Source organism: Mytilus californianus, unplaced genomic scaffold (assembly GCF_021869535.1).
Source record: "Mytilus californianus isolate M0D057914Y unplaced genomic scaffold, xbMytCali1.0.p SCAF_67, whole genome shotgun sequence".
In the NCBI taxonomy this organism is placed as follows: Eukaryota; Metazoa; Mollusca; class Bivalvia; order Mytilida; family Mytilidae; genus Mytilus; species Mytilus californianus.
In genome coordinates, this window is record NW_026262720.1 from 15,494 (window position 1) to 40,135 (window position 24,642).

General features: G+C 32.7%; 1 long non-coding RNA gene across 1 annotated transcript; it reads right to left on the reverse strand.

Moving 5' to 3' along the window:
• Positions 1 to 7,234: 7,234 nt before the first annotated feature.
• On the reverse strand, positions 7,235 to 23,172 carry LOC127707362 (uncharacterized). Its single transcript, XR_007984814.1, has 5 exons — positions 23,063 to 23,172; positions 22,391 to 22,499; positions 15,305 to 15,379; positions 9,520 to 9,543; positions 7,235 to 7,324 (listed from the first exon to the last, which is right to left on the reverse strand). It is a non-coding gene; the product is annotated as an uncharacterized LOC127707362 (long non-coding RNA).
• Positions 23,173 to 24,642: the final 1,470 nt, after the last annotated feature.

Consider the following 24,642-nt stretch of genomic DNA (forward strand, 5'->3'; position numbering starts at 1 on the left):
TTCTTACTGTCATGTTTTGAAGTGACTAACAGTTGTGTATTTTATTCTGTTTATGTTCTTACTGTCATGTTTTGAAGTGACTAACAGTTGTGTATTTTATTCTGTTGATGTTCTGTTATGTTTTGAAGTGACTAACAGTTGTGTATTTTATTCTGTTTATGTTCTTACTGTCATGTTTTGAAGTGACTAACAGTTGTGTGTTTTATTCTGTTTATGTTCTTACTGTTATGTTTTGAAGTGACTAACAGTTGTGTGTTTTATTCTGTTGATGTTCTAACTGCTATGTTTTGAAGTGACTAACAGTTGTGTATTTTATTCTGTTTCTGTTCTTACTGTTATGTTTTGGAGTGACTAACAGTTGTGTGTTTTATTCTGTTTATGTTCTTACTGTCATGTTTTGAAGTGACTAACAGTTGTGTATTTTATTCTGTTTATGTTCTTACTGTCATGTTTTGAAGTGACTAACAGTTGTGTTTTTCATTCTGTTTATGTTCTTACCGCTATGTTTTGAAGTGACTAACAGTTGTGTATTTTATTCTGTTTCTGTTCTTACTGTTATGTTTTGGAGTGACTAACAGTTGTGTGTTTTATTCTGTTTATGTTCTAACTGCTATGTTTTGAAGTGACTAACAGTTGTGTATTTTATTCTGTTTCTGTTCTTACTGTTATGTTTTGGAGTGACTAACAGTTGTGTGTTTTATTCTGTTTATGTTCTTACTGTCATGTTTTGAAGTGACTAACAGTTGTGTGTTTTATTCTGTGTATGTTCTTACTGTCATGTTTTGAAGTGACTAACAGTTGTGTTTTTCATTCTGTTTACGTTCTTACTGTTATGTTTTGAAGTGACTAACAGTTGTGTATTTTTATTCTGTTGATGTTCTTACTGTCATGTTTTAAAGTGACTAACAGTTGTGTGTTTTATTCTGTGTATGTTCTTACTGTCATGTTTTGAAGTGACTAACAGTTGTGTATTTTATTTTGTGTATGTTCTTACTGTCATGTTTTGAAGTGACTAACAGTTGTGTGTTTTATTCTGTTTATGTTCTTACTGTCATGTTTTGAAGTGACTAACAGTTGTGTGTTTTATTCTGTTTATGTTCTTACCGCTATGTTTTGAAGTAACTAACAGTTGTGTATTTTATTCTGTTTATGTTCTTACTGTCATGTTTTTAAGTGACTAACAGTTGTGTGTTTTATTCTGTTTAAGTTCTTACTGTCATGTTTTTAAGTGACTAACAGTTGTGTGTTTTATTCTGTTTATGTTCTTACTGTCATGTTTTGAAGTGACTAACAGTTGTGTGTTTTATTCTGTTTATGTTCTTACTGTCATGTTTTGAAGTGACTAACAGTTGTGTGTTTTATTCTGTTTGTGTTCTTACTGTCATGTTTTGAAGTGACTAACAGTTGTGTTTTATTCTGTTTATGTTCTTACTGAGATGTTTTGAAGTGACTAACAGTTGTGTGTTTTATTCTGTTTGTGTTCTTACTATCATGTTTTGAAGTGACTAACAGTTGTGTGTTTTATTCTGTTTAAGTTCTTACTGTGATGTTTTGAAGTGACTAACAGTTGTGTGTTTTATTCTGTCAATGTTCTTACTGAAATGTTTTGAAGTGACTAACAGTTGTGTTTTTCATTCTGTTTATGTTCTTACTGTCATGTTTTGAAGTGACTAACAGTTGTGTATTTTATTCTGTTGATGTTCTTACTGTCATGTTTTGAAGTGACTAACAGTTGTGTGTTTTATTCTGTTTAAGTTCTTACTGTCATGTTTTGAAGTGACTAACAGTTGTGTGTTTTATTCTGTCAATGTTCTTACTGAAATGTTTTGAAGTGACTAACAGTTGTGTATTTTATTCTGTTTATGTTCTTACTGTTATGTTTAAGTGACTAACAGTTGTGTGTTTTATTCTGTTTAAGTTCTTACTGTCATGTTTTGAAGTGACTAACAGTTGTGTGTTTTATTCTGTTGATGTTCTTACTGTCATGTTTTGAAGTGACTAACAGTGTTCTTACTGAGATGTTTTGAAGTGACTAACAGTTGTGTGTTTTATTCTGTTTATGTTCTTACTGTTATGTTATGAAGTGACTAACAGTTGTGTGTTTTATCCTGTTTATGTTCTTACTGTTATGTTTTGAAGTGACTAACAGTTGTGTATTTTATTCTGTTTATGTTCTTACTGTCATGTTTTGAAGTGACTAACAGTTGTGTGTTTTATTCTGTGTATGTTCTTACTGTTATGTTTTGAAGTGACTAACAGTTGTGTGTTTCATTCTGTTTATGTTCTTACTGTCATGTTTTGAAGTGACTAACAGTTGTGTGTTTTATTCTGTGTATGTTCTTACTGTTATGTTTTGAAGTGACTAACAGTTGTGTGTTTCATTCTGTTTATGTTCTTACTGTCATGTTTTGAAGTGACTAACAGTTGTGTGGATTATTCTGTTGATGTTCTTACTGCTATGTTTTGAAGTGACTAACAGTTATGTGTTTTATTCTGTTTATGTTCTTACTGCTATGTTTTGAAATGACTAACAGTTGTGTGTTTTTTTCTGTTTCTGTTCTTACTGTCATGTTTTGAAGTGACTAACAGTTGTGTATTTTATTCTGTTTATGTTCTTACTGTCATGTTTTGAAGTGACTAACAGTTGTGTATTTTATTCTGTTGATGTTCTGTTATGTTTTGAAGTGACTAACAGTTGTGTATTTTATTCTGTTTATGTTCTTACTGTCATGTTTTGAAGTGACTAACAGTTGTGTATTTTATTCTGTTTATGTTCTTACTGTCATGTTTTGAAGTGACTAACAGTTGTGTATTTTATTCTGTTGATGTTCTGTTATGTTTTGAAGTGACTAACAGTTGTGTATTTTATTCTGTTTATGTTCTTACTGTCATGTTTTGAAGTGACTAACAGTTGTGTATTTTATTCTGTTTATGTTCTTACTGTCATGTTTTGAAGTGACTAACAGTTGTGTATTTTATTCTGTTGATGTTCTGTTATGTTTTGAAGTGACTAACAGTTGTGTATTTTATTCTGTTTATGTTCTTACTGTCATGTTTTGAAGTGACTAACAGTTGTGTGTTTTATTCTGTTTATGTTCTTACTGTTATGTTTTGAAGTGACTAACAGTTGTGTGTTTTATTCTGTTGATGTTCTAACTGCTATGTTTTGAAGTGACTAACAGTTGTGTATTTTATTCTGTTTCTGTTCTTACTGTTATGTTTTGGAGTGACTAACAGTTGTGTGTTTTATTCTGTTTATGTTCTTACTGTCATGTTTTGAAGTGACTAACAGTTGTGTATTTTATTCTGTTTATGTTCTTACTGTCATGTTTTGAAGTGACTAACAGTTGTGTTTTTCATTCTGTTTATGTTCTTACCGCTATGTTTTGAAGTGACTAACAGTTGTGTATTTTATTCTGTTTCTGTTCTTACTGTTATGTTTTGGAGTGACTAACAGTTGTGTGTTTTATTCTGTTTATGTTCTAACTGCTATGTTTTGAAGTGACTAACAGTTGTGTATTTTATTCTGTTTCTGTTCTTACTGTTATGTTTTGGAGTGACTAACAGTTGTGTGTTTTATTCTGTTTATGTTCTTACTGTCATGTTTTGAAGTGACTAACAGTTGTGTGTTTTATTCTGTGTATGTTCTTACTGTCATGTTTTGAAGTGACTAACAGTTGTGTTTTTCATTCTGTTTACGTTCTTACTGTTATGTTTTGAAGTGACTAACAGTTGTGTATTTTTATTCTGTTGATGTTCTTACTGTCATGTTTTAAAGTGACTAACAGTTGTGTGTTTTATTCTGTGTATGTTCTTACTGTCATGTTTTGAAGTGACTAACAGTTGTGTATTTTATTTTGTGTATGTTCTTACTGTCATGTTTTGAAGTGACTAACAGTTGTGTGTTTTATTCTGTTTATGTTCTTACTGTCATGTTTTGAAGTGACTAACAGTTGTGTGTTTTATTCTGTTTATGTTCTTACCGCTATGTTTTGAAGTAACTAACAGTTCTGTATTTTATTCTGTTTATGTTCTTACTGTCATGTTTTTAAGTGACTAACAGTTGTGTGTTTTATTCTGTTTAAGTTCTTACTGTCATGTTTTTAAGTGACTAACAGTTGTGTGTTTTATTCTGTTTATGTTCTTACTGTCATGTTTTGAAGTGACTAACAGTTGTGTGTTTTATTCTGTTTATGTTCTTACTGTCATGTTTTGAAGTGACTAACAGTTGTGTGTTTTATTCTGTTTGTGTTCTTACTGTCATGTTTTGAAGTGACTAACAGTTGTGTTTTATTCTGTTTATGTTCTTACTGAGATGTTTTGAAGTGACTAACAGTTGTGTGTTTTATTCTGTTTGTGTTCTTACTATCATGTTTTGAAGTGACTAACAGTTGTGTGTTTTATTCTGTTTAAGTTCTTACTGTGATGTTTTGAAGTGACTAACAGTTGTGTGTTTTATTCTGTCAATGTTCTTACTGAAATGTTTTGAAGTGACTAACAGTTGTGTTTTTCATTCTGTTTATGTTCTTACTGTCATGTTTTGAAGTGACTAACAGTTGTGTATTTTATTCTGTTGATGTTCTTACTGTCATGTTTTGAAGTGACTAACAGTTGTGTGTTTTATTCTGTTTAAGTTCTTACTGTCATGTTTTGAAGTGACTAACAGTTGTGTGTTTTATTCTGTCAATGTTCTTACTGAAATGTTTTGAAGTGACTAACAGTTGTGTATTTTATTCTGTTTATGTTCTTACTGTTATGTTTAAGTGACTAACAGTTGTGTGTTTTATTCTGTTTAAGTTCTTACTGTCATGTTTTGAAGTGACTAACAGTTGTGTGTTTTATTCTGTTGATGTTCTTACTGTCATGTTTTGAAGTGACTAACAGTTGTGTATTTTATTCTGTTTATGTTCTTACTGTTATGTTATGAAGTGACTAACAGTTGTGTATTTTATTCTGTTTATGTTCTTACTGTTATGTTTTGAAGTGACTAACAGTTGTGTGTTTTATTCTGTTTATGTTCTTACTGTCATGTTATGAAGTGACTAACAGTTGTGTGTTTTATCCTGTTTATGTTCTTACTGTTATGTTTTGAAGTGACTAACAGTTGTGTATTTTATTCTGTTTATGTTCTTACTGTCATGTTTTGAAGTGACTAACAGTTGTGTGTTTTATTCTGTGTATGTTCTTACTGTTATGTTTTGAAGTGACTAACAGTTGTGTGTTTCATTCTGTTTATGTTCTTACTGTCATGTTTTGAAGTGACTAACAGTTGTGTGTTTTATTCTGTCAATGTTTTTACTGAAATGTTTTGAAGTGACTAACAGTTTTATGTTTTATTCTGTTTATGTTCTTACTGTCATGTTTTGAAGTGACTAACAGTTGTGTGTTTTATTCTGTGTATGTTCTTACTGTTATGTTTTGAAGTGACTAACAGTTGTGTGTTTCATTCTGTTTATGTTCTTACTGTCATGTTTTGAAGTGACTAACAGTTGTGTGTTTTATTCTGTGTATGTTCTTACTGTTATGTTTTGAAGTGACTAACAGTTGTGTGTTTCATTCTGTTTATGTTCTTACTGTTATGTTTTGAAGTGACTAACAGTTGTGTGTTTCATTCTGTTTATGTTCTTACTGTCATGTTTTGAAGTGACTAACAGTTGTGTATTTTATTCTGTTTATGTTCTTACTGTCATGTTTTGAAGTGACTAACAGTTGTGTGTTTTATTCTGTTTATGTTCTTACTGTCATGTTTTGAAGTGACTAACAGTTGTGTATTTTATTCTGTTTATGTTCTTACTGTTATGTTTTGAAGTGACTAACAGTGTTCTTACTGAGATGTTTTGAAGTGACTAACAGTTGTGTATTTTATTCTGTTGATGTTCTTACTGTTATGTTTTGAAGAGACTAACAGTTGTGTGTTTTATTCTGTTTATGTTCTTACTGTCATGTTTTTAAGTGACTAACAGTTGTGTGTTTTATTCTGTTTCTGTTCTTACTGTTATGTCTTGAAGTGACTAACAGTTGTGTGTTTTATTCTGTTTAAGTTCTTACTGTCATGTTTTGAAGTGACTAACAGTTGTGTATTTTATTCTGTTTATGTTCTTACTGTTATGTTTTGAAGTGACTAACAGTTGTGTGTTTTATTCTGTTTAAGTTCTTACTGTCATGTTTTGAAGTGACTAACAGTTGTGTGTTTTATTCTGACAATGTTCTTACTGAAATGTTTTGAAGTGACTAACAGTTTTATGTTTTATTCTGTTTATGTTCTTACTGTTATGTTTTGAAGTGACTAACAGTTTTATGTTTTATTCTGTTTATGTTCTTACTGAAATGTTTTGAAGTGACTAACAGTTGTGTATTTCATTCTGTTTATGTTCTTACTGTTATGTTTTGAAGTGACTAACAGTTGTGTATTTTATTCTGTTTATGTTCTTACTGTCATGTTTTGAAGTGACTAACAGTTGTGTGTTTTATTCTGTTTATGTTCTTACTGTTATGTTTTGAAGTGACTAACAGTTGTGTGTTTTATTCTGTTTATGTTCTTACTGTCATGTTTTGAAGTGACTAACAGTTGTGTGTTTTATTCTGTTTATGTTCTTACTGTTATGTTTTGAAGTGACTAACAGTGTTCTTACTGAGATGTTTTGAAGTGACTAACAGTTGTGTATTTTATTCTGTTTCTGTTCTTACTGTCATGTTTTGAAGTGACTAACAGTTGTGTGTTTTATTCTGTTTATGTTCTTACTGTCATGTTTTGAAGTGACTAACAGTTGTGTGTTTTATTCTGTTTATGTTCTTACTGTCATGTTTTGTAGTGACTTATAGTTATGTGTTTTATTCTGCTAATGTTCTTACTGTCATGTTTTGAAGTGACTTGCAGTTGTGTATTTTATTCTGTTTATGTTCTTACTGTCATGTTTTGAAGTGACTTGCAGTTGTGATTGATACTGTATTAATCTGCTGTATTGTTAACCAGCAAGGTTTAAGTTATTTAAAGTAAGTGATTTATATTGTTTATGTTCAACTGTCAGGTTTTGAAGTAACATGCAATTGTATTTCATTCTATTACAATTTGCTGTATTTTCAAGTAACATGTAGTTATGTGATTTATATTGCTCAAGTAAGATCTACTATATTCTGAAGTTATCTGTAGTTGTGTGGTTTTTTTTTACTGTACATAATTAATTTGCTCTAGTACTAATTTGGATGTTTCTTCTGTACCTAATGAGACTGTTTTACCTACCGATTGATAATCAATGTCTGCTTTATTCTCTAAGCATATTTTCACATCGTGTACATTTCCAGTCCGAGCATCTGCAAGAAGTTTCTGTAAGTAAAACATAGATTTTACATTTAATAGATTGTAATGAAAAATAAATGAAACAACTGTTAAATAAAGCAATAATTATTTATTATCCTGCATGACAAATAACTATATAAATCGGGGGTATCCTCACTTCAAATAACATTCAGGCAGAGAGGATATGTACCGATTATCAGGTTGCCTGCATATTGACATTGTTAAGAATCAGCTGTGATTCATAATATGATGCCCTCACAGATGCAAGTGTTATTTTAACATACACAAAGTTGAGCATGGGAGCACATAGGTCTATGGTTCACTGTAGGAGGAGTTATCTGGAAACGCTATGCGCCTCTTAAATATGCAAATATATACTCCAAAAATGATAAAGTTCAACTATCTCCCAAAAGAGCAAATATTAATCAAAATCTAAACCCTGACGACATGCACACCTTCAATATATGTTCAAACAGCCAGCAAAGTTAAAACTACCTAGCATTCAAACTGTAGGAGGAGTTATCTGGAATAACTATATACCCATAATGGGACGGAAGGACAGACAGGGGTAAAACAATATGCCCCCAGCTTTCAGTTGATGGGGCATAAAAAAAACTTTTGGATAACAATGGTGCGTTGTGTCAATTTACACTTTATACCATAAAATAGATATGTTTTTTTTCAACTAACGAACTTAACAATTGCAAGAGGAGAGAACTTCTGTATTTTTTATTTATTAAAAATTGTCCAATATTTTCTCTAACAACTCAATAGGGTTATGTATTTGACATTGTAAACAAGCATTCTGAAGGTACTAGATATAGAATAAACCTTAAGAGAGTGTATACACTTATATTTAAAAAACATTCGATACATTTCTGAAAATGAAAAAACCTAAAACACTAAACTGCCACTAAATTTTGCATGATAATCAGCTCCAAGTTACTGACACCATGACCTCAGAGGATTTCTGGCAAGTTACTAATGATTTATAAAAAAAATGGGGAATGTGTCCATGGGAAACAGATGATGCCCCCGCTTGCATATAACGTTATAAAGGGCCATAACTCAAGAACTGTAAAAGTGACACTACCCAAATTTCAACTTGATCTGAGTTTTGTGGTAATAAGAATTTTTTATAAGTTTCATAACATTTAGTTGAGGTAAACTTAAATTAGAGAACAGAAACGAAAAATTCAGCAATTCTTCCATTTTTAAAGGGGCATAACTCTAGAACAGTAGATTGATTGATGGTTGGTTGCTTAACGTCCACTAGAACAGTAGAAGTGATGCCACCAAAATTCAACCTTTATCTGTGTTTTGTGGTAATTAGCATTGTGCATAAGTTTCATAATATTTGGTTGAGGCAAATTAAAGTTAGAGAACAGAAACAAATATTTCAGCAATTTTGAGATTTGTTAAGGGGCATAACTCTAGAACGGTAAAAGTGATGCCAACAAAATTCAAACTTGATCTGTGTATTGTGGTAATTAGCATTGTGCATAACATTTGGTTGAGGCAAACTAAAGTTAGAGAAAAACTAATATTTCAGCAATTTTTCCATTGGAAAGGGGCATAACTTTTAGAACGGTAAAAGTGACACCACCAAAATTCAAACTTGATCTGTGTTTTGTGGTAATAAATATTGTGGATAAGTTTCATAACATTTGCATGATTTGGTTGAGGTAAACTCTTTAGAGAACGGAAACAAAAAAATCAGCAATTTTTTCATTTGTAAAGGAGCATAACTCTAGAATGGTAAAAGTGACCCCACCAAAATTCAAACTCGAACTGTGTTTTGGGGTAAGTTTCATTGTGGATAAGTTTCATATCATTTGGTTGAGGCAAACTAAAGTTAGAGAACGGTAACCAATTTTGGGACGTACGGACGGGCGTACGGACATACAGACGGACAAGGGTAAAACTTAATGCCCCCTCCGCTATGGCCGGGGCATAAAAATAAAACAGGCAAGAAATTTCAGGCAGTTTATGCCTATCTTTGCTATGAGTTATTAGCAACACCTTAGTCAAATGTTTGTAGTACATTTTTCTTTGTCCCAATCTTTGTTGTGTTTGTTTTATCTTTGATCTTGTAATATCTTTTTTTGTAGGTCACGTAGAATTCTACTAGTTTGTATCTCAAATCATCACATACATTTATTTTTGGTAAGAAAATGGAAATAAAAGGTCACATGACAATTGGACTTAAAAGTAAATCTTACCTCATTCCAATATTCCATTATATCCTAAAAATAGAAAAAAAAATATTTCAAATATATACTGTTGTAGTTATCATTGAGTTATAATTGTTAATGCCAATTGAAAATACATGATCATTATGGACTTGAAAATTACTGACCTAATATTTTCAGATATTAATCTAATCCAAAAACATGTAATACTAGCATCTAAAAGACTATCTCAACTTTTCTGCACTATTTGAAATTTGTGTCGCTCACCTGGTGAAAATATTGCTAGTTTGCTCACTACAATTTTTATATGCACATACTAGTTACTCTTTGTGTTGCTGATATTTATGCAATTTACATATTTAACCTCGCTCCTATAGGTTTTTAGATAACAGCCAAAACTGCAAACATGAGTACACACGCTGAATTGCCAGAAATACATGTACATCTTACAATCATTCCATACACCAAATATAGTTGATCTTTTGCTAGTAGTATACAAGACAGACCAAATCATTAAAATTTTATATTGACAAATGAACCATGAAAATTAGGTCAAGGACAGATGAACCCTGTCAGACAGACATATTCACCTTACAATCATTCCATGGATCAAATATAGTTGACCTATTGCATATAGTATTATGGAAAAAACTAAACCAGGAAAACATCATAGTGACCAATGAACCATGAAAAAGATGTCAAGTTTAGATGATACCTGCAAGAAAGGTTTTCCTGTTTGAATTGTTTTACACTAGTCATTTTTGGGTCTTTATAGCTTGCTGTTCAGTGTGAGCCAAGGCTCGGTGTTGAAGGCCATACTTTGACCTATAATGGTTTACTTTTTACACATTGTGAGTGGGATGGAGAGTTGTCTCATTTGCACTCATATAACATCTTCTTATATCTATATAGTATATACACTTTAAAATCATTCCATACACCAAATATAGTTGACCCATTGCTTATAGTTTAAAGAAAAACGACCAAAACAAAAAACTTAACATTGAGAAATGAGCCATGAAAATGAGGTCAAGGTCAAATAAAACCTGCCAGACTAACTTGTACATAATAAAATATTTCATCATATATAGTCGACCTATTGCATACAGTTATAGAATAAAATGCTCCGCAGGGTGCAGCTTGATACAACCGCAGAGGTCGAACCCTGAACAGTTGGGGCAAGTATGGACACAACATTCAAGCTTGATACAGCTCTGAATTTGGATTGTGATTAAATATTTGACACAGCATAGGTTACTGACACAGAATGAATGTGGTCTAAGAACTTAAAAATTTTAAATTGGACATTCACCTTTTATGGTCCAATATCCAAAATCTGAATACATGGTTAGATTCAGCATATCAAAGAACCCCAAGAATTCAATTTTTGATGAAATCAAACAAAGTTTAATATAGGACCCTTTTGACCTCAATGTGGACAAAGTTGATAATGGGGCCCAAAAAATCAAAAATCTAAATACATGGTTAGATTCAGCATATCAAAGAACCCCATATATTCAATTTTTGTTGAAATCAAACAAAGTTTAATTTTGGACCCCGATTTGGACCAACTTGAAAACTGGGCCCATAATCAAAAATCTAAATACATGTTTAGATTCAGCATATCAAAGAACCCTAAGAATTAAATTTTTGTTAAAATCAAACTTAGTTTAATTTTGGACCCTTTGGACATTAATGTAGACCAATTTGAAAATGGATCCAAAAATTAAGAATCTAAATACACGGTTAGATTCGGCATATCAAGGAACCCCAATAATTCAATGTTTGATGAAATCAAACAAAGTTTAATTTTGGACCCTTTGGACCTCAATGTGGACCAATTTAAAAACGGGGCCCAAAATCCAAAAACTTAATTCACGGTTAGATTCAGCACATTAAAGAACCCCAAGAATTCAAGAATAAAACCCCATTGAAATTGGTCAAGAAATAAGCAATTTATACGAAATATCTTCTTTTGCACAATACTGTGCAATTGAATATTTCTTGCTATTGCGCAATACTGTACAATTGACAATTTCTTGCTATTGCGCAATATTGTGCTATTGGATATTTCTTGCTATTGCACAATACTGTGCAATTGAAGATTTCTTGCTATTGCGCAATACTGTGCAATGGAAGATTTCTTGCTATTGTGCAATACTGTGCAATTGAAAATTTCTTGCTATTGCACAATACTTATTATATAATAATTTACACATCCTGTTTGGTGTGTATCTCCTACCATATCATTATTATTTGCTTTTAAATATAAATCAGAAATAACCAACTTAAAATGGAAAATTTTAAAAGAAAAAAAAAAGGAAAAAAAGAAAAAAAAGGGAAAAAAAAAAATCCCCCCCCCCAATTTCTTGAAACCCCTTATGATTCATCACCCCCAAACTCAATCCCAGCCTTCCCTTTGTGGTATGGAACCTTGCAGTACAATTTCAGAGAGATCCATACACTTACACACAAGTTATTGTCCTGAAAGTAGAAAAATGCTTGTTTTTTTTATCCCTTTTTGGCCCCTAATTCCTAAAATTTTGAGGCAATTACCCCCAAAATCAATCCCAGCCTTCCCTTTTTGGTATGGTACCTTGCAGTACAATTTCAGAGAGATCCATACACTTGAACACAAGTAATTGTCTGGAAACTAGAAAAATGCTATTTTTGGCCCCTTATTCCTAAACGTTTTGGGCAATTACCCCCAAACTCAATTCCAGCTTTCCCTTTGTGATATGGAACCTTGTAGTTCAATTTCAGAAAGATCCATACACTTACACACAAGTTATTATCATGAAACTAGAAAAATGCTTGTTTTTAGCCCCTTTTTTGGCCCCTAATTCCTAAAATTTTGAGGCAATTACCCCCAAAATCAATCCCAGCATTCCCTTTGTGATATGGAACCTTGTGGTACAATGTCAGAGAGATTCATACACTAACACACAAGTTATGTCTGGAAGTTACAAAAATGCTTATTTTTGGCCCCTTTTTGGCCCCTAATTCCTTAACTGTTGGTACCATAACCCCCAAAATCAATCCCAACCTTCCTTTTGTGATATTGAACCTTATGGTAAAATTTCACGGAGATCTATTCACTTAAACTAAAGTTAGAGTGCGAAAACCAATGTGTCTTCGGACGACGCCGGACGACACCAGACGACGACGACGACGACGACGACAACGCCAACGTCATACCAATATACGACCAAAAATTTTTTAATTTTTGCGGTCGTATAAAAACAGACCAAAACAAAACAACTTAACTATATCCACTGAACCATGAAAATGAGGTCAAAGTCAGATGACACCTGGCAGTTGGACATGTACAGCTTACAATCATTCCATACACCAAATATAGTAGACCTATTGCTTATATGCTTATTTCTGAGATATGGACTTGACCACGAAAACTTAACCTTGTTCACTGATCTGTGAAATGAGGTCAAGGTCAAGTGAAAACTATCTGACAGGCATGATGACCTTGCAAGGCACGCACATACCAAATATAGTTATCCTATTACTCATAATAAGAAAGAAATTAACAATACAAAAAACTTGAATTTTTTTTCAAGTAGTTACTGAACTATGAAAATGCGGTCAAGGAAAATTGACATATCATATCATATGACAGCCATTGCCGCTGGATCACTATCCCTGTCGAGCTTTCTGCGAGAGAAGTCGCAGGCATGAACAAAAACCTGTAAAAATCAATATTTCAGGGGCAATAACTCCAAAACTTGTAGTAAAAAAAAACTGAGTAAAAAGATCTTGTCATGCTGATCGTAATTATAGTTTACACTTTTAACCTATAGCTAGCTCGTAGTTTTACAAATAACAGGCAAAAATGAAAAAAATTGGAAAAATGTATTTTTCAGGGCAATAACTCAAAAACACAGGTTTACATATTTTTTTCAACATTTCCAGAGTTATAAAATCTTGTCAAGCTGACCATTTTTGTAATTTACACTTTTAACCTAGCGCCTACATGTTTATCAATAATAACAGGATAAAACTTTAAATAAATGTGCTTCGCGAGCGCAGCTGGATACTACCGCTGAGGTCCAACCCTGAACAGTTGAGGCAAAAATGGACACAATATTCAAGCTTGATACAGGTATGAATTTGGATTGTAATTAAATATTTGACACATTATAGATTTCTGACACAGAATAAATGTAGTCAAAGAACTTGAAATTGGTTATATGATTTGAATTTATATTCAATTGAAGATTTCTTGCTGCTGTGCAATACACTGTGCTGTTGCGCAATACTTAGTAAATCTGTTTTCAGACTATATACAAAGAATTAGCAAAATAAATTGTGACCCCCAATTTTTTTTTTGGAAAATTGATACTTTCTTAAATCTTGAGGGAAAAAAATTGACCCCCCAAAAAAAATTTTTTTTTGTTTACCCCCTCCAAAAAAAATAATTTTTGAAGAAATTTTCTTTTTGTAAAATGTGGTACAATTTAAGAGACATCCATACATTTAAACACAATTGTCTGAAAACTTAGAAAAATGCTTGTTTTGGCCCCTTTTTGGCCCCTTATTCCTGAAAGGTGTGGGCAATTACCCCCAAAATGAATACCAACCTTCTACTTGTGGTATTGAACCTTGTGGTACAATTTCAGAGCAATCAAAATACTTATACACAAGTTATTGTCCTGAAACTAGAAAAATGCTTGTTTTGGGCCCCTTTTTGGCCCCTAATTCCTAAACTGGTTAGGACCATCACCCCCAAAAACAATCCCAACCTTCCTTTTGTGGTATTGAACCTTTTGGTTAAATTTCATAGAGATCTGTACACTTAACCAAATGTCTTCGGACGACGACAACGTGATAGCAATATACGAACGCAAATTTTTTGCGGTCGTATAAAAATGATTTTTCAGGGGCAATAACTCTAAAACAGGGTGACAGATTTTTCTCCAATTTTTAGGTTAGATACATTTTGTTGTGTTGCAACTTTTTGCAATTTACACTTTTAACCTAACTCCTATAGTTTTTATGATAGCAGCCACCAACTGTGAAAAATTCTAAAATAGATAGTTCAGAGACAAAAACAAGTGGTTAGTTTTTACCAAATTTTCAGGGTGGATACATCTTGTCGTGCTGATAATTTTTACAGTTTACACTTTTAACCTAGCTCCTATAATTTTGGTAGATCTTACTTTGTGGAACATTTTTGCCACTAAAGGTTTCTCTCTATCTATCATAGTTTCTGCATCTTTCAAGGGCAATAACTCCAATAAGGGATTAATTTACAATTTTGTTCAGTTTGACTTATTTGTAGATTTTTTTAAACTTGCTGAACATTTTTGCTGTTGAAATTTCTCTGTATCTTTAATAGTTTTCTAGATAAAATCGAAAAACAGAAACTTTAATAACAATTATTATTTCAGGGGCAGTAACTCCATATAGGGTTGTCCCGTTGGTTTGAAATTTTCGTGGCAGATAAATCTTTACATGCTTATCACATGTATCATTTTTATTTAGGTCAGTTTTGCTTTAACTGCTTTTTTTTCAGATATAAGCCATAAACTTCTTTTTTTGCCCTATGTTTTATTTTCTTTGTCATGGCGGTCATGTTTCTTGATAGACAAAAAAACACAAACTTTATACTAGATACCTTAAGGATAATTCAGCCCAAGTTTGATAAAATTGGTCCCCTGTTTTCAGAGAAGATCTCTGAAAAATTAACATGGGAAGACGGAAAGACGACCGACGCAAAGGGATGGCAAAAGCTCACATGGCCTTTTAGGCCAGCTGAGCTAAAAACTAAACTCAAAACCTTGTATATCTAATTACATACCTAAATGAGGTATTCTACAAACAGGGTGTGATTTTTTCCTTCAAACACAAAAACATCAATTGCACTTTTGCCGACCTAAAAATTTCAAAAGTTTTATTTACCAGCATTAAGACAATATTGAATTCATTAATTTCCAGCCTCTCTAAAATAAACTGTCCACAAATGAGCAAGGCAATCATGGCAATCACATTAAACAATTGTTCTTTTTACACTCTCTTTGTGTGCGTGTCCATTTCGAGGAACCTGTAGTAAAGTGGTTGTTGTTGGTAGCTGTATTCCCTCCCCTGTTTTCATTGTTGTAATAGGCTGTTGATTTTCTCTTTTGATTTGTTACACATTTTATCATATCAGTGCTGTTTATAGATTTTTATATTATTATATGGTATTGGTTTTGTGCAATTTCAAAGGCTATTGAGAGACCTGTCAATCTGATGTTCAGTAGTTGTCGTTTGTTGATGTGGTTCATAAATGTTTCTCGTTTTTTATATAGATTAGACAGTTGGTTTTCCCGTTTGAATGGTTTTACACTAGTAATTTTTTGGGGCCCTTTATAGCTTGCTGTTCATTGTGAGCCAAGGCTCCTTGTTGAAGGCCGATCTACGACCTAAAATGGTTTAATTTTATAAATTGTGACTTGGAGGGAGAGTTGTCTCATTGGCACTCATACCTCATCTTCTTATATCTATTATCTGTAGTTGTTTATATCTTTGTCCTTCGAATTCTGACTAGGGATAACTGTTTCACCATCATTCATACAACATCTCTTAATCAAAAAACCTTTGTGAGCACACTTTCATACCCAACACCCCCACATTGTCACTGGGCAAACAAAATCTCGCCCAATTTCTAAGTTCAAAGCATATAACTCCTACAAAAGTCAACTGATAAAAATTTCTTGAGTATATGCACATCTACATATTATGTCCTAATTATCTACAAAGTTTCATGAAATTCTGTTGTGTGGTTTGAGAGAAGTTGCTATGACAAGAACAGGACTGAGAGACGGACGGACTGACTGACTGACTGACTGACTAACGGACTGACGGATGAGTCAAAAACATTATACCCTACTGAACTTTGTTCCATGGGGTATAATTATTATATAACAAAATGGTATAATGATCAAAGATATATTCCCCCACTTTCTAACAGGATTGAAGTTTCAAATTTACTTCTATTAGTAAGTAAGTTCTAAAATTTGCTTTAAAGAATATAAGGTCCTGGACCATTTGAATTTTTAAGAGAAAGGCCCTTCAGAAAGTCATAGGTCCTAAAAAAAAACATCAATGTAAAAAGATGGGAGGTTTTGGACTTTTGTGTTTCAAAAACCAAAGGTTTCCTCTCAGAAATGAAAGGTTATGTACCTTGGACTTCCAATAATTTAAACCCCTGAAAAGTTAAGTCATAATATTTCAAAGTTTTATTATAAAGCCATATTTTCGGTTGGTGCATTAAAGTCCTTAAATCAACATGATCAAAGCCCTCTTCAAAAATGACACTAGCCTATTCTGTTTGTGCCTGTCTCAAGTCAGGAGCCTGTTATTCAGTTGTATCGTTTGTTGCTGTATATCATATTTGGTTTTGGTTTATTGTTTTTTTTTACATACTTCATGCGATTAATTTTTTGGTTTTGTCAGATTGTTTTGCATTGGTAATTTCTGGGCCTTTTATAGAATACTATGCAATATGGGTTTCGCTCATTGTTGAAGGTAGTACGGTTACCTATAGTTGTTAACTTCTACGTCATTTGGTCTCTGGTGGAGAGTTATCTCATTGGCAATCATACCACATCTTCTTATTTTTATAAAGAAAACTTTGATGAAAAGTTTCCTTGTAAAATGAGGGTTGTAAAATTTCAATCTATTGGCAAAAAGGAAGTGGCTACACAGCAGATGCAAAAATTGCTAACATGCCACAACTCAAGATTATCAAGATGCAGACCAAATATAAAAGCATTCCCTTCCTTCATTGTCCTTAGAAGCCAAGAAAAGTTTTACAAAAATTTTCCTTGAACAATGAGTGTTGTAAAATTTCAAACTTTTGAAAAAAGAAAGTGGCTGCACGGAAAATGTTAAAATTTGTAACAGGTTACCACTCAACATTATCAAGGTGCTGACCTAATATAAAAAGGTTCACTTTAGGCCAAATATGGCCTTGAATTTCAACTTTATCAGAAAATTTCAAATGGCCATAATTTGGTTTCTTAAATGGATCTATTTCAAAAGTCTTACTTCTTTGTTAAAATAAATCTCTTCATAAGAGTACATTCTTGGCTTCAAAATCAGCACATTTTAGATATACATGTATTGTCAAAATAAGATGATTTTATGCATTTTTTCTGACCTAAAAGCTTGAGGCAACCCTTGGCTGCAACCTAGGATCCAAAATGTTCTGTAACCAAAAGTTGCCAATGATTATATTGAATCCCTAGACACAAAAACTTTCTGGAACATGGGTTGCAGCCAAAGTAAATTATACAGAAAACTGTTAAGAATAATTGAAAATATGACCAAAGTTGATGTTTCAACTCAAATAATTCATACTTAAGGAGTCAATACTTCGTCATTTTTAATGTGATGTGCCAAACTGAAGTTATTTTGTATTCATAGTAATATCACATCTATTTCTATGTAAAATTTGTAGCATTTTGGCCTGATTAAAAAAAACATCAAAATCTTATGGCCAATTTTAACCTGTCGTGAACTTACTCCTGTGTAACATGCTAAGACTCAACTTTATCAGCTGCAAACCAAATATAAAAGCATTCCCTTCCTTAAAAGCCAAGAAAAGTTTTACAAAAATTTTCCTTGTACCATTAGTGTTTCCTACAGGAGGTTTTGGCGTGGTATGGCGCCCTGCCATGTTTTCTTGACGCCCTGCCCTTTTTAGGAAAAAAAATTGGTGCCATGCCCCTTTACCCTCGTATTTTAGAATGCCCCACCGTAATTAAATATCTGTTCTGAAATCCATCTTTTAGCAAAACCTTTTCGATTTATTTCCCTTGGAACAAAATAAAAAATTTAATGGCCGACAATTTATTGAATTGAATTTCGTAATACAAGTAATAACTTCTCTAAAAAGCTAGCCAACTTTAGCTGATGGAAGACGAAATTGTTTTCGCTTTGTAGTTTAATTCATTCAGAATATCCTTGTATATAAATTGCAGTGGATTAGAAAACTTATAAAAGGCTTATACAATTTTTTAGATTTACCAAAATCTTTTTTTGGGGAATGTTTGTATTAACACAGGAAATGGAGGGGTAATGTCTTAATCATCTGTGTTTGTAGCAAACTTTTAAAAATATTTTTTTTAATTTCAGTTTTTCTGATAGATGGACTTAGTTTCTTACAGTTAACATTTACAAACAGTCTGGTATTAAACTTTTTTTTTTACATTTTCAAACCTTCATGGATTGTTATGAAATTTGGAAATAAGCTAATCTTCAAGACCAGGAAAAAGCATCTAACATGTCTAAAGAAAAAGTTTGAAATTTTTTAAAAATTCTTTATACTGATAAATGGACTCACTTTTTAAGTCAACATTACACTTTACACTGATAGCAGCAATCGCAGGCGACACAGGGTTCCCTAGAACCCCTTATGAATTTTTGCTGTTAAGATATTTTTTTACATGTACAAAATGTATTTACAACTATGCTACATATTATAGCTAGACTTGGGAGGATAAAGAACTTAAAATATTGTAATGACATGTCCATTGTAAAAGACCGTATGTTGAACTTGAGAAGTAAATTGTTTAGTTTGTTGTTTAATTGGGTTGCTTTCTAAATACATTATGTATACTTCACATCTCCTTTTAAATCATGCATAAATATCAAATATTGCTTAAAATATGCTAGCATAAATGTATAATTGCTTTTATCGTCTGGAGTTTTTTTGTTAGTTTTCTGTTTTTCAACGTCTGTTATCTTGATAGGAAGAGCTAGGGAGAGTTAGACAACGTCCAACCCAGCCCACACCTTGATCCCCTAAATATCTTGGGGTATGTGGAAAGGGGGAGGCACTTATTATAATGAGTGGAAGGGATGAGCCGCTGGTCGAGAAATTTAGGTGAAATATATAACAAGGTGGATGATTGTGAATCTGAAACTAATCAGATGTCGATATTTTTTTACAGATGCCATTAAAATTACTTTCGTAAATGCTTAAGACATTTGCCAAAACTATTCATCTCCGTTGAAATAGCATAACAATGATAGCTATATGTAGGTATAATTATTGTAAAATAAAGGGAGGTTATCTTAATTGATTAAACCAGTCACCAAAGTTTAATGAAAACTGCTCAAAGCACTTTAAAGGTATTGTCCAAAAACCAGAAAATCACCCCTTTTTTATGAATAAAATCCCATAACTAGAAAGTATAAAATCTTAAATTTATAAAAATTGAAAGGGAGCTTACATCAATAGATATAAACAATTCTCCAAAGTTTCATGAGAACTGCTGAAAGCATTTTTGAGTTATTGTCCGAAAACTGGAAAATCCCCCTTCGTTTTTAATGAATAAAACTCCATAACTCGGAAACATAAAATCTAAAATTTATAAAAATCATAAGGAGCTCATGTCAATAGATATAAACAATTGACCAAAGTTTCTTGCACATTGGTGAAAGCATTTTAGATTTATTGTCCGAAAACTGGAAAATCCCCCCTTTTTTAATGAATAAAACCCTAAACTCAGAAACGTAAAATCCAAATTTTATAAAAAACGAAAGGGAGCTCACATCAATAGTGCAAATTGGTTGAAGCGTGTTTAAGTTAATGTCCGACATGTTGACGACAAAAAAAAAAAGTCTTCTGGCAGTTTCGATGTAAATAGATAGTAGGTGGATCTAAACATTCTGAATATTTGTGCCCATCAGATTTTCCCTAACTATAGCAGTTTTCAAAATAATTGACAAAACTTGCATTCTACCCTTATATTCTATTTCTAGCAATGTCAGCCATCTTGGTTCGCAGGGGGGTCACAGACACATTTTCTTAAACAGACTATAAAAGTCTTTTCTTTTCTATTATTATCTGTTTCTTTAAATTAGTTTCTTAGATACATAATAAATTATGAATGGAAAAATAGTATCTAAATATCTAAATCAAAAGAAGCTTGAGGCTCCACTTAAGTCTATGAGCATCTTCAACAATGCACTCTCTCCAACATTGTGGACTAGAATATATAGAAATCATGACAAAATTGCCTTCACTCCTACATTACTTTATAGAGAGTAAACCAATAATTTCATCAAAATTTTACTTATTTTTAGATCTTGTCTTGCCAATTATTTTTGCTATTTAATGTGTCTTACTATCTTTTATAGTTTTCAAGATAGAAGTAAAAAATGCTTTACGGATCGCAGCCCGATACGATGGCAGAGGTCGAACCCTGAACAGTTGGGGGCATTTTTGGACACAATATTCAAGCTTGATACTGTCTGAATTTGGATTTTGATCCAATTTTTGACATAATATAGGTTTCTGACAAAAAATAAATGTGGTCAAAGATCTTAAAAAATTTATTGCGCAATACTGTGAAATGAAGATTCCTTCTTGAAACTTTTCAAAAATTTGAAATTTGAAAAATTTTTGAAAAGAAAAATATGAACCCCTTAAAAGAATTGGAAAAAAAAATTCCCCCCCCCCCCTTGGAGCAATTACCCCCAAACTCAATCGCAGCCTTCCCTTTGTAGTATGGAACCTTGTAGTACAACTTTAGACAGATCCATACACTTAAACACAAGTTATTGTTTGGAAACTAGAAAAATGTTTGTTTTTGGCCCCTTTTCTGCCCTAATTCCTGCATGTTTGGAGCAATTACCCTCAAACTCAATCCCAGCCTTCCCTTTGTGATATGGAACCTTGTGGTACAATGTCAGAGAGATCCATACACTTATACACAAGTTATTGTCAGGAAACTACAAAAATGCTTGTTTTTGGTCCCTTTTTGGCCCCTTATTCCTAAACTGTTGGTACCATAACCCCCAAAATCAATCCCAACCTTTCTTTTGTGGTATTGAACCTTCTTGTAAAATTTCATAGAGATCCATTCACTTAAACTAAAGTTAGAGTGCGAAAACCAATGTGTCTTCGGACGACGACGATGACGACGCCAACGTCATACCAATATACGACCGCAAAAATTTTTGCGGTCGTATAAAAACCAAACATTGTAGCGCCGCGCACGAAGGAGAACTTCTTTTTCAAATCTCACCACTTCTCCCTATCAGTTTCAAAAAGAGAAGTCAATTTTCCCTATGATTCTAAAGTGTTTTGAGCCCTGTATCTATTATAGTTTTTTCAGATATAAGGCAAAAATGCAAAACTGACAAAAATCGTCATTAAGGGGCATTAACTCCAATAAGGAGTCGTCTGACGATTTCGACCATGTAAACTTATTTGCAGATCACTTTTGGTATATAAAGTTTCTCCCTATCTATTAAAGTTTTTCAGATATTAGGCAAACATGAAAATATCTGTAAAATTCATCATTCATTATCATTAACTCCTATAAGCATGATAAGAAATTGTCTGCCAGTTTTGAAGTAATAGATAATATGTAGATCTCATTATTTTGAACATTTTTGTCCCTGACAGTTTTTCTCCATTCATATCAGTTTTCAAGATAATAGACCAAACTTGCATTTACCCCTATGTTCTATTTTTAGCCATGTCAGCCATGTTGGTTGGCAGGAGGGGGTCATTAGACATATTTTTTTTAATAAACTAGATATCCAAATGATGATTGTGGCCAAATTTGGTCAAATTTGGCCCAGTAGTTTAAGAGATTTTTGTAAAAGTTAATGACGCCAACAGACTTTTAGGCCAGGTGAACTAAAAAGAAAATATATATATATATATGACCTAATAATAAATCACTGGATACAAATCATAAATAAGTATTCTTCTGCCAGCCCCTCCTAAAACAAACAATATTGTGAATAAAAGGGAAAAAAAGACTTCTTAAGATTTCATAGTATAATTTTTTGATGCGTTGTTTTAATTTACCTCATTTTGGAGAAGAAGCAAAATACGATTTCTAAATTCTTTTGTTTTACCCGTCCAGTCTGATATACGTACAATATATGTATCACTTAATAATACTTCATCTGTACATCTTTTTCTAGTCAACTGTTGTAAATGTTTCTTATAAACATACCAATGTTTGTGTGTTATCTGTGTTATCTCCCTGTTTCAATAAAATAAACTTACAATAAAGATATAATGCGCAATTATTTCATTCCTCTCTTGTTTACTATAAAAAAAACATTGGTGTTCTGGTATTTTGAATGTAAAAACTATCTGTTGATTATCACTGAACATGGATCAAATGTCAAATACCAATAAGAGATGTTCTAACTGAAAACATAAATGTTTCTATTTTCAGATTGAAATAATTATTTCAAATTTGTCTTTCCTTCATATGACAATTTAGATAACATGTTATCAGGTTATATTGTCTATTGTTGAAGACCATTTTGACAAGTTTCATTGATTGGTTACTGTCTCATTGACATATATTTCACATTTTTTTTCATTTAGCACAAGTTCAATGCTGAAGTTCAACCAATCTATATTTGTAGAAATATAATTTTGTAATTATTCTTTGGGCTTTTTTGTGTCTTGTTTAATGTTGCAGTATTTAGAATGAAACACTATATGTTGATTATCTTCCCTTTTAGAGTTGAGACACTCTTACATTTGAAACAAATTTCAGTAGTAAATGGTCCTACACATATAATGTACACTTACCTATAATAGCAACTAGACTGGGCAATGTTCACACTGACTGGACAAGGTTTACATTGACTGGACAAATATCTAATTGACTGGACAAGGATCTAATACAAATAATAGATGTTCAATCTGGAAATATAAACAGATAAATGTTTCTATTTCAATTAGAAATAATAATAACACTTTATAATTGATTGATCGACTGATTGGTGTTTAATGCCACTTTCAACAAAATTGTGCTATTTCGTGGCAGTCAGTTTTTATTGGTGGAGGAAGATGGAGAGCCTGGAGAGAACCACCCACCTTCTGTAGGAAAACTGAGAATCCTAGTCAATTAAGATTGGAGTCAAGTGCTCCTGCCCCGTGTGGGAATTGAACTCGAAACCTCAGTGTTGACAGGCTAGTGAAACAGTAGGTCGACTACTTAGACCACTCAGCCACCGAGGCCTGAAAATTTTATCAAGACGATGATTTTTTGTTGAATACCATTTTGACCTTTATCATTGATTGGTTGCTGTCTGTTTGACATAGAACTCCTAGTGTTCTGACTAAGAACTTTTGAAGGGGAGTCCAGGGAATCTATTGTTGAATACTATTTTGACCTCTATCATTGATTGGTTGCTGTCTGTTTGACATAGACCTCCTAGGGTTCTGACTAAGGACTTTTGAAGGGGAGTTCAATGAATCTATTGTTGAATACCATTTTGACCTGTCTCATTGATTGGTTGCTGTCTGTTTTACATAGACCTCATAGGGTTCTGACTAAGGATTTTTGGAGGGGAGTCAAGGGAATTTATTGTTGAATACCATTTTGACCTGTCTCATTGATTGGTTGCTGTCTGTTTTACATAGACCTCCTAGGGTTCTAAGGATTTTTGAAGGGGAGTCAAGGGAATCTATTGTTGAATACCATTTTGACCTGTCTCATTGATTGGTTGCTGTCTGTTTGACATATACCTCCTAGGGTTCTGACTTAGGATTTTTGAATGGGAGTCCAGGGAATCTATTGTTGAATACTATTTTGACTTCTATCATTGATTGGTTGCTGTCTGTTTGACATAGACCTCCTAGGGTTCTGACTAAGGATTCTTGAAGGAGAGTCCAGGGAATCTATTGTTGAATACCATTTTGACCTGTCTCATTGATTGGTTGCTGTCTGTTTTACATAGACTTCCTAGGGTTCTGACTAAGGACTTTTGAAGGGGAGTCAAGGGAATCTATTGTTGAATACAATTTTGACCTGTCTCATTGATTGGTTGCTGTCTGTTTTACAGACCAGGGTTCTGACAAAGGACTTTTGAAGGAGAGTCCAGGGAATCTATTGTTGAATACCATTTTGACCTGTCTTATTGATTGGTTGCTGTCTGTTTGACACAGACTTAGGGTTCTGACAAAGGTCTTTTGAAGGGGAGTTCAGGGAATCTATTGATGAATACCATTTTGACCTGTCTCATTGATTGGTTGCTGTCTGTTTGACACAGACCTAGGGTTCTGACAAAGGATTTTTGAATGGGAGTCCAGGGAATCTATTGTTGAATACCATTTTGACTTCTAGCATTGATTAGTTGCTGTCTGTTTGACATAAACCTCCTAGG